This window comes from Anopheles ziemanni (assembly GCF_943734765.1).
Source record: "Anopheles ziemanni chromosome X unlocalized genomic scaffold, idAnoZiCoDA_A2_x.2 X_unloc_94, whole genome shotgun sequence".
NCBI classification, from domain to species: domain Eukaryota; kingdom Metazoa; phylum Arthropoda; class Insecta; order Diptera; family Culicidae; genus Anopheles; species Anopheles ziemanni.
The window spans coordinates 20,001-31,309 of record NW_026689866.1 but is presented as its reverse complement, the minus strand read 5'-3'; positions in this window follow the sequence as shown (position 1 = coordinate 31,309).

The window sequence follows — 11,309 nt, the reverse complement described above, 5'->3', positions numbered from 1 at the left end:
GACATCCCAATTTTGGGACTTAGCCGATTTTTCATGTATTTCCATATGACCCATAGGGTCCCTTTCTTCATACAAGCTTGCCTAGGGCGATCGGTCAAAACTTGTCTTACTATTCGATTGGTCTTCGCACTTTCACCCTAGGCAGTTTGCCTAGGTGTAGCTTCTTGAGGAGGTCAAAACCCAAAATAAGGAGGTTCAGCCGACCCAAAAACCTCCCCTGTCTAAACTACACTAACCAGATTTTTCAGGGTCCTCACCGTCATACAACTTTGCCTAGGTCACTTGTTCTCTTGACTTAGGCCATCTGACTTGGTCCGTGTTTCTTGCTAGGGTTCACCTAGGTACTTTGCCTTGCTTGATGTGGTAACTTTTTAGTGTAGTTCAGACATCCCAATTTTGGGACTTAGCCGATTTTTCATGTATTTCCATATGACCCATAGGGTCCCTTTCTTCATACAAGCTTGCCTAGGGCGATCGGTCAAAACTTGTCTTACTATTCGATTGGTCTTCGCACTTTCACCCTAGGCAGTTTGCCTAGGTGTAGCTTCTTGAGGAGGTCAAAACCCAAAATAAGGAGGTTCAGCCGACCCAAAAACCTCCCCTGTCTAAACTACACTAACCAGATTTTTCAGGGTCCTCACCGTCATACAACTTTGCCTAGGTCACTTGCACTCTTGACTTAGGCCATCTGACTTGGTCCGTGTTTCTTGCTAGGGTTCACCTAGGTAGTTTGCCTTGCTTGATGTGGTAACTTTTTAGTGTAGTTCTGACATCCCAATTTTGGGACTTAGCCGATTTTTCATGTATTTCCATATGACCCTTAGGGTCCCTTTCTTCATACAAGCTTGCCTAGGGCGATCGGTCAAAACTTGTCTTACTATTCGATTGGTCTTCGCACTTTCACCCTAGGCAGTTTGCCTAGGTGTAGCTTCTTGATGAGGCCAAAACCCAAAATAAGGGGGTTCGGCCGACCCAAAAACCTACCCTGTCTAAACTACACTAACCAGATTTTTCAGGGTCCTCAGCGCCATACAACTTTGCCTAGGTCACTTGTTCTATTGACTTAGGCCATCTGACTTGGTCCGTGTTTCTTCCTAGGGTTCACCTAGGTACTTTGCCTTGCTTGGTGTGGTAACTTTTTAGTGTAGTTCTGACATCCTCATTTTGGGACTTAGCCGATTTTTCGTAAAATACCATATGACCCATATGGGTCCTTTCCTTCATATAAGTTTGCCTTGCTTGGTATGGTAACATTTGAGTGTAGTTCTGACATCATCATTTTGGGACTTAGCCGATTTTTCGTAAAATACCATATGACCCATATGGGTCCTTTGCTTCATATAAGTTTGCCTTGCTTGATGTGGTAACACATGAGTGTAGTTCTGACATCCCCATTTTGGGACTTAGCCGATTTTTCGATCAATACCATATGACCCATCAGGGTCCTTTGCTTCATATAAGTTTGCCTTGCTTGGTGTGGTAACATTTGAGTGTAGTTCTGACATCCCCATTTTGGGACTTAGCCGATTTTTCGTAAAATACCATATGACCCATCAGGGTCCTTGCCTTCATATAAGTTTGCCTTGCTTGGTGTGGTAACATTTGAGTGTAGTTCTGACATCCCCATTTTGGGACTTAGCCGATTTTTCGATCAATACCATATGACCCATCAGGGTCCTTTGCTTCATATAAGTTTGCCTTGCTTGATGTGGTAACACATGAGTGTAGTTCTGACATCCCCATTTTGGGACTTAGCCGATTTTTCGATCAATACCATATGACCCATCAGGGTCCTTTGCTTCATATAAGTTTGCCTTGCTTGGTGTGGTAACATTTGAGTGTAGTTCTGACATCATCATTTTGGGACTTAGCCGATTTTTCGTAAAATACCATATGACCCATCAGGGTCCTTGCCTTCATATAAGTTTGCCTTGCTTGGTGTGGTAACATTTTAGTGTAGTTCTGACATCACCATTTTGGGACTTAGCCGATTTTTCGTAAAATACCATATGACCCATCAGGGTCCTTGCCTTCATATAAGTTTGCCTTGCTTGGTGTGGTAACATTTTAGTGTAGTTCTGACATCACCATTTTGGGACTTAGCCGATTTTTCGTAAAATACCATATGACCCATCAGGGTCCTTTGCTTCATATAAGTTTGCCTTGCTTGGTGTGGTAACACATGAGTGTAGTTCTGACATCCCCATTTTGGGACTTAGCCGATTTTTCGATCAATACCATATGACCCATCAGGGTCCTTTGCTTCATATAAGTTTGCCTTGCTTGGTGTGGTAACATTTGAGTGTAGTTCTGACATCCCCATTTTGGGACTTAGCCGATTTTTCGTAAAATACCATATGACCCATCAGGGTCCTTGCCTTCATATAAGTTTGCCTTGCTTGGTGTGGTAACATTTTAGTGTAGTTCTGACATCACCATTTTGGGACTTAGCCGATTTTTCGTAAAATACCATATGACCCATCAGGGTCCTTGCCTTCATATAAGTTTGCCTTGCTTGGTGTGGTAACATTTTAGTGTAGTTCTGACATCACCATTTTGGGACTTAGCCGATTTTTCGTAAAATACCATATGACCCATCAGGGTCCTTTGCTTCATATAAGTTTGCCTTGCTTGGTGTGGTAACACATGAGTGTAGTTCTGACATCCCCATTTTGGGACTTAGCCGATTTTTCGACCAATACCATATGACCCATCAGGGTCCTTTGCTTCATATAAGTTTGCCTTGCTTGGTGTGGTAACATTTGAGTGTAGTTCTGACATCCCCATTTTGGGACTTAGCCGATTTTTCGATCCATCCTATATGACCCATCAGGGTCCTTTTTCTTCATATAAGTTTCCCAAGACTTAGTGCTTTTTACCTTTGGACACCAATATCACCCTTACGGGTTTCTTTGATCTTCTCACTTTGTATTGACCAAATGTAGGTCTTGCCATGCCAAACATATAATTGTTCTACACCAAGTCTCTATCTCGTACCGCCAGCTCGGTACATTCGATCAACCTGCCCTTAAGGCACCCGGGACTTAGCCATTTTTTCACATTTTTCATGATTTTGAGGCAACTTTTCTCGACTTTGTCACCTTATATCACCAAGATCCTTTCCCTTTAGCGCTTCACTCTGTTCGTATGATATTTAGCGCTGACTATCACCTTTCTATCGCTGACCTCAACTTCTTATTCGGTGCCATAGAGCCAGAGATATTTGGTGTATGCTGTTATAAGGGAAGTTTGTCACTTTTTCAAAGGCCCACTTTGGGACGCCCATATCTCACCTTCAGGTATCTTCGATCTTCTTGTCGTCTATGGACGAAACTTAGGTCTTGTCTTGGCCAACTTATAAATGTTCTACGGCCAAGCCGTATCTCTTACCGCCAGCCCGGTATTTTTGGACTTAGTCGGATTTTCGCCTCTCGTGGTAACAATTTCTGACTTTGACTCACAATAACACCCGAACGGTCACATGCTAGCGCTTTGCTTGGTAGGAATTATAGTTAGCGCTACCTTTTCTCTTTCCATCGATACCTTGTTCGTTCCATTCCATGCCATACAGCCGAAGTTATGATGTTTCCCGTTTTCCATATCATGTGGAGCTTATGCTCTGGGAAAACCATCTAACACCTGTACCACCCTTTTGGGTACCACCGATCTCGACACTATGTTCGGGCCAAATATAGGTTATAACATGCCCAACTTATAATTGTTCTACACCAAGTCTCTATCTCTTACCGCCTGCTCGGTATTTTACTCGTAAGTCCAAATTTCACAACTTGTACTTTTTGGCCCAATGTACTCGAGTTTCAATTTTGGTAACATTTTTCGACTTTGACGCTTAATAACTTCCAAATCATGCTAGTTAGCGCTTTGCTTTCTTCTAGTCGTATCTAGCGCTGGGTGTTACCTTTCTAAAACATATCCTAGCTTTACAATCCATGCCATACAGCCGGAGCTACATGGTGCACAAGTCAAATCCATTTTAGCCATGTTTCATTTTTGGCAATTTTTGACCACTCGTATCACCCTTCCAGAGTGGTCCGATCTTCTCGGTTTCTATGGCCGACTTTTAGGTCTTGTAGAGGCAAACTTATAAGTATTCTACGTCAACCCGCTATCTCTTACCGCCTGCTCGGTATTCTTGGTCTTGTGTGATTTTTGGCCATTTTGGTATTATTTTTCGACTTTGTCGCTTAATAACTCAGTTTTGCTCAACACTTAGCGCTTCGGTTGTTTGGGATTATAGTTAGCGCTCGGTTCGACCTTTCCAACACTGATCTTAGCTTGTCGATCCGTTCCATACAGCCTGAGTTATTCGCGATACCGTGTTTCAATCCATTTCTCAAGTCTCGTTTTGGTCCAACTTTGAACCAGCCATATCACCCTGATGGGTACCTCCGATCTTCTCGCTCTATATTGGCCAAAGTTAGGTCTTGTGGTAACGTACTTATGATTGTTCTACGCCGTGTTCGTAGCTCTTATCGTTCGCCCGCTATTTTCGATCATAAGGTGAATTTTCGCCTCTAAACCACCATTTTTCACCTTTGCCCTCTAATATGACCGACTTGCTCAACACCTAGCGCTTCGCTTGGTAGGACACATAGCTAGCGCTCGTCAAGACCTTTCCAACGCATATCCAAGCTTTCCGATCCGAGCCATACAGCCTGAGCTATAGGCGATACCGTTTTTCCCATTTTCTTGGTCACATGCACTTTAGGGTACCCCTTTTTGCCTTTGACCCTTAATACCTCCTCCGGGTCACTAGTAGGCGCTTAGCTTGGTAGGAAACATAGCTAGAGCAGGCCTTCACCTTTCCAAAACTGCCGAAAGTGTACCGATCCGACATCTAGAACCAAAGTTATGGTCATTCCCATCATGCTCTACTTTCATGGTCAACCTCCACCAAGCACACCTAGGTTGGACCAACTTTCACCAACTCATCTCGAACCCCAAATTTGCTTCGACCTACTAGGTTTCCCTAGTAAAGTGGCCAAAACATCCATTACAACACGACTGGTCTTTCTGGTGGTCGACCTAGGCGACTTTGTTCGACGACCACCACCCCATAGAACTAAAAGACGTCCCTTGATACGGACCACCGATACATTTTCCGGCCTGTCTAAACTACACTCATCGAAATTTTTTTGGGTCCCCACCGTCATACAAGTTTGCCTAGGTCAAGTTTTTCTTCCGGATCGGCCGCGGACCTCACTTTTCATTATCTAGGGAGGCCATAGGGCCCCAAAAGGGGTTTTTTAAAATTTTCGACACTTTCGACTTTGGTCGGATTTTTTCCGATTTTGGTCCGACCTAGGGACTTGGTGGTCCAAGGAGCCTCGGGACCAAACTTTTTTCTCAGGGGTCCCTACCTCCATACAACTTTGCCTAGGTCAATTTTTTGTTCCAAATCGACCGCGGATTTCACTTTTCAATATCTGGGGCTCGTGTAGAGTCCGAATATGAGGTTTTCTCATTTTTCGACATTTTCGACTTTTTTCGACTTTTTTCGGGTTTTTCGACCTAGGGGTCCGCCGAACAATTTTTGGGTCAAAAATTTTTATTGAACTAGTCGAAAGTACGCAAAAAGATAAGACTTTTTGCCGAAGACACCATGCCCCGGAACCGACTCCTTCCCCTTCAAAATTGGGGACAAACGTGATTTTTGAAACTTTTCCTTAGGGAGCCCAAGACTTAGAAAATTTTCAAATTCTCGATTTTTCGATTGCGAGCTAGCGCTTTGCGGTCTTCGGCAATGTTGTAGATCTCGACGAGATAAGACTTTTTGGTCAAGGGACATTTTGCCCTCCGACCCCTCCTTCCCCCCGCAAATCGCCCCACAAAGTGCAATTTTTGCATTTTCACCTCTTTGCACGCACTGTTCGGCCCAAATGGCCACTTTCTATGGGTGTGAGCGCTTTGCGGTCTTCGGCAAACTTTTAGAGCGTACCAAGCCCTAATTATAATTGTTCTACACCACCTTCGTACCTCTTCATCCCTGGCCGCTATTCGCGTACCAAGGTAATTTTTGTTCATTTTGTCAACATTTTTCATCTTTGACTGCTTATATCGGCCTTGCCATGAACCGATAGCGCTTCGCTGTGTTCTAACGTAAGTTAGTACTACTCTTTACCTTTCCAAATCATATCTTAGGTAGCCATTTGCTTGCGTACAGCCGGAGCTATGAGCGATACCGTAAAAAGTACCGAAACTTGGCAAAATCCTTGGATCGACCATATCCCCCCTTTGGAGGCCAGATATCGAAAAAAGTTCTGATTCAAAAAGTTGCGCATTAACGTGTTCTAGTTATGCCTAGAACATTTAACTTCGCTAGCTGGCCTGCAACTTAGCCGTAATTGGGATTTTAGGGTGTTCATGGAGGGCCCATTTCCTGCGACTTGGTATCTTTTGGGCCCTATGTTTCTCTAATATCTCCACGAGTTTTCCAGGTAGCCTTCTCATACTTTCAGGGTGCCTAGAGCACCTCAAGACCTTTCCAACGCTATGCCGTTTGCTTCGCTCGGACATTTACAGCCGAAGTTATTCGAGGTACACGGTACCTTACCCTGTTTTCTCAGTACTTGGTCGAAAATTTCGATCAGCCATATGACCGACTTGGACAACCCTGAGCGGGTTGGCCCCATATAACTAAACTTTCGTCTCGTGTTGGCAAACTTATAAATGTTCCACGTCAACTCGCTATCTCGTACCGCCTTGACGGTATACTTGGTCCAAGGGCCATTTCCAGCGACTTGGTCGCTATTTCGCACTAAGTTTCGCTAATACCTTCGTCCGTGGACATGGTGATTTTTTGTTCGTATTTTTCCTTGATAGTCCCACTCAAGACTATTCCATACCAGAGCCAAGCGTCCCGCTAAGTGCCATACAGCCTGAGCAGTAATTCATGAAAGGTACCTCTACCAGTTTTTGCCATACTTGGGTACATACGTTGTATCGCCCATATCTCCACTTTAGAGGCCAGCCAGCACCTTGACCCCATATACTTTTTTGTTGGTCATACCATGCACTAAATATAATTGTTCTACGCCAACTTGCTATCTCTTCTCCAACTTGCCGTTATTCTTGGTCCAAGTCCCATTTCATTCGTTTTCGGACCCATTTTGCTATATGTTTCACTAATAGCTTCGGCCCTGGACAAGCTGATATTCTATTTGTATTTTTCCTTGATAGTCCCACTCAAGACCATTCCAAATCACACCGGAACTTGTCGCTCGGTGGCAAACTGACCGAGTTATAATTCATGAAAGGTACCTCAACTTGGTACACCATGTGGTCGGCCCAAACCATAAACCGACCAAACGACCGACTTGGAGCACCCTGACCGGGTTGCCCCCATATAATGAAAGTTGCGTCTCTACACGCCCAACTTATGAATATTCCACGCCAAGTCGCTATCTCTTACCGGTAAGCCGGTATTCACCTTCCAAGGGTGATTTTGGTCAAGTGCCATTTCCTGCGACTTGGTCCCCGAATTGGACCATCATCACCTAATATCTCCGTGGTCTTTCAACTCAGCCTCATGAAACTTTCAGGGTAGATAGGTCTCCCCGAGACCTTTCCAACGATATGCGCTTTGCCTCGCTAGGCCATCTCCAGCCGAAGTTATTCATGGTACTTGGTACCTTACCCTGTTTTTTCCATACTTGTTCGTACTTGGGTACAAACTTTGAATCGCCCATATCTCCACTTTGGAGGCCAGCCAGCGCCTTGGCCCCATATACTTTTTTGTTGGTCATACCATGTCCAAAATATAAATGTTCCACGCCAACTTGCTATCTCTTCTCCAACTTGCCGTTATTCTTGGTCCAAGTCCCATTTCATTCGTTTTCGGACCCATTTTGCTATATGTTTCACTAATAGCTTCGGCCATGGGCAAGCTGATTTTCAATTTGTATTTTTCCTTGATAGTCCCACTCAAGACCATTCCAAATCTCACCGGAACTTTCCGCTCGGTGGCAAACTGACCGAGTTATAATTCATGAAAGGTACCTCACCTTGGTACACTACGTGGTCGGCCCAAACCATAAACCGACCAAACGACCGACTTGGAGCACCCTGACCGGGTTGCCCCCATATAATGAAAGTTGCGTCTATTCACGCCCAACTTATGAATATTCTACGCCAAGTCGCTATCTCTTACCGGTAAGCCGGTATTCACCTTCCAAGGGTGATTTTCGTCAAGTGCCATTTCCTGCGACTTGGTCCCCGAATTGGACCATCATCACCTAATATCTCCGTGGTCTTTCAACTTAGGCTCATGAAACTTTCAGGGTAGATAGGTCACCTCGAGACCTTTCCAACGATATGCGGTTTGCCTCGCTCGGCCACCTACAGCCGAAGTTATTCATGGTACTTGGTACCTTACCCTGTTTTTTCCATACTTGTTCGTACTTGGGTACAAACTTTGAATCGCCCATATCTCCACTTTGGAGGCCAGCCAGCGCCTTGGCCCCATATACTTTTTTGTTGGTCATACCATGTCCAAAATATAAATGTTTTACGCAAGCTTGCTATCTCTTCTCCAACTTGCGGTTATTTTTGACTCAAGTCCCATTTCCATAGTTTTTGGTACCAATTTGCTCTATGTTTCGCTAATAGCTTCGCCCAAGGACTTTGTGATTTTTTGTTCGCATTTTTCCTAAATAGTCCCACTCAGGACCATTCCAAAACACACCGCAACTTGTCGCTCGGTGGTAAACTGACCGAGTTATAATTCATGAAAGGTACCTCAACCTGGTACACCACGTGGTCGGTCCAAACCATCAACCAACCATATGACCGACTTCGAGTCGAGCTAGCGGCTAGGCTCAATATAATGAAATGCGTGTCTTGATGCGGGCTACTGACGGTCTGAACAATGTAGCTCGCTAGCTCGTCTCTAAACTTGTGTTTTGGTCGAATATTGGGTGTTCATGTACCACTTCGGGTAACATGGACTTTGGTGCAACTTTACCACTTGTGCACTTAATAACTTCCCGGTCATTCAAGTCTTTGCCTTCATACTTTCAGGGTAGTTAGGTCTCGTCGAGACCTTTCCATACATATGCCAAACTCATCGATCGGACATCTATAGCCCGAGTTATTCGCGGTACACCGTACCTTACCCTGTTTTTTCCTCAATTGGGTACAAACCTTGGAACACCCATATCGCCCCTTTAGAGACTAGCTGGCACGTTGGCCTCATATAATGATAAGTGCACCTCAACTAGGGCTACTGACGGTCAGAACATTTCAACTTGCTAGCTCGGGCCCACACTTGTGTTTTTCTCGAATATATGGTTCAAGTGTGCCACTTTGGGCACTTTTGGACATTTTGTCCCCACACAACTTTCTTGCCTTGGTAGATAGGGTCTTGTGATCTTGGGCAAAAAGATGCACCAAGATAAAGTCTAACTTTCGTTCTTGTACCGCAAAGCGCTATCTTAAACACCCGAGGAGATAGAAAGTGATTATGTTCGGTATATCGGTCTTCCATGGCCTACTATGGTAAACCCCTGCAGGTATGCAACCGAAGGTGCTTGGTACATGTATTTGGTGCAATATCGGTGCAAAGTAGGTGTTTCCTTGATCGGGCTATAACTTTCTTGGTTGATGTTGGATTGCTTTGCGGTCTTCGGGGGATAGTTAGGGAACATGTTGGCCAACATTTCCTTATTCCTCAGCCTGGCCGTACCTCTTACCGTCTAGGCGGTATACATGCTCTAAGTTGGAACTTGTGTTCCTTTGGGTAACTTCTCTGACTTTGACGCTTAATAACTTTCGTTCATATGCAGTCTAAGCTCTGCAACTCTCAGGAAAGCTAGTACTACTCATTTCCTTTCCATATCAGTCTTTGGCTTGTCGATCCGATGTCTACAGCCTTACTTATTCACGTTCCCTGTGAAGGTAGGTTTTTGCCCATTTTCCAGTTCATGTGGTAACATTCCCAGACTTTGCCGGCTTTCTCTTCATGTGGTAACTTGCTTGCTCATGTGGTAACTTGGAAGTGTATTTCTGACAGACCCAATCTGGGACTTAGCCGATTTTTCTCTGCATATTATATGGATCCATCACTAGGCCATCTTGCTTGCTCATGTGGTAACTTGGAAGTGTATTTCTGACAGACCCAATCTGGGACTTAGCCGATTTTTCTCTTCATATCATATGGATCCATCACTAGGCCATCTTGCTTGCTTGTGTGGTAACTTGATAGTGTATGTCTGACATACCCAATCTGGGACTTAGCCGATTTTTCTCTTCATATCATATGGATCCATCACTAGGCCATCTTGCTTGCTTGTGTGGTAACTTGGAAGTGTATTTCTGACAGACCCAATCTGGGACTTAGCCGATTTTTCTCTTCATATTATATGGATCCTGGACTTAGCCGATTTTTCTCTTCATATCATATGGATCCATCACTAGGCCATCTTGCTTGCTTGTGTGGTAACTTGGAAGTGTATTTCTGACAGACCCAATCTGGGACTTAGCCGATTTTTCTCTTCATATTATATGGATCCTGGACTTAGCCGATTTTTCTCTACATATCATATGGATCCATCACTAGGCCATCTTGCTTGCTTGTGTGGTAACTTGGAAGTGTATTTCTGACAGACCCAATCTGGGACTTAGCCGATTTTTCTCTTCATATTATATGGATCCTGGACTTAGCCGATTTTTCTCTTCATATCATATGGATCCATCACTAGGCCATCTTGCTTGCTTGTGTGGTAACTTGGAAGTGTATTTCTGACAGACCCAATCTGGGACTTAGCCGATTTTTCTCTTCATATCATATGGATCCATCACTAGGCCATCTTGCTTGCTTGTGTGGTAACTTGATAGTGTATGTCTGACAGACCCAATCTGGGACTTAGCCGATTTTTCTCTTCATATCATATGGATCCATCACTAGGCCATCTTGCTTGCTTGTGTGGTAACTTGGAAGTGTATTTCTGACAGACCCAATCTGGGACTTAGCCGATTTTTCTCTTCATATTATATGGATCCTGGACTTAGCCGATTTTTCTCTACATATCATATGGATCCATCACTAGGCCATCTTGCTTGCTTGTGTGGTAACTTGGAAGTGTATTTCTGACAGACCCAATCTGGGACTTAGCCGATTTTTCTCTTCATATTATATGGATCCTGGACTTAGCCGATTTTTCTCTTCATATCATATGGATCCATCACTAGGCCATCTTGCTTGCTTGTGTGGTAACTTGGAAGTGTATTTCTGACAGACCCAATCTGGGACTTAGCCGATTTTTCTCTTCATATTATATGGATCCTGGACT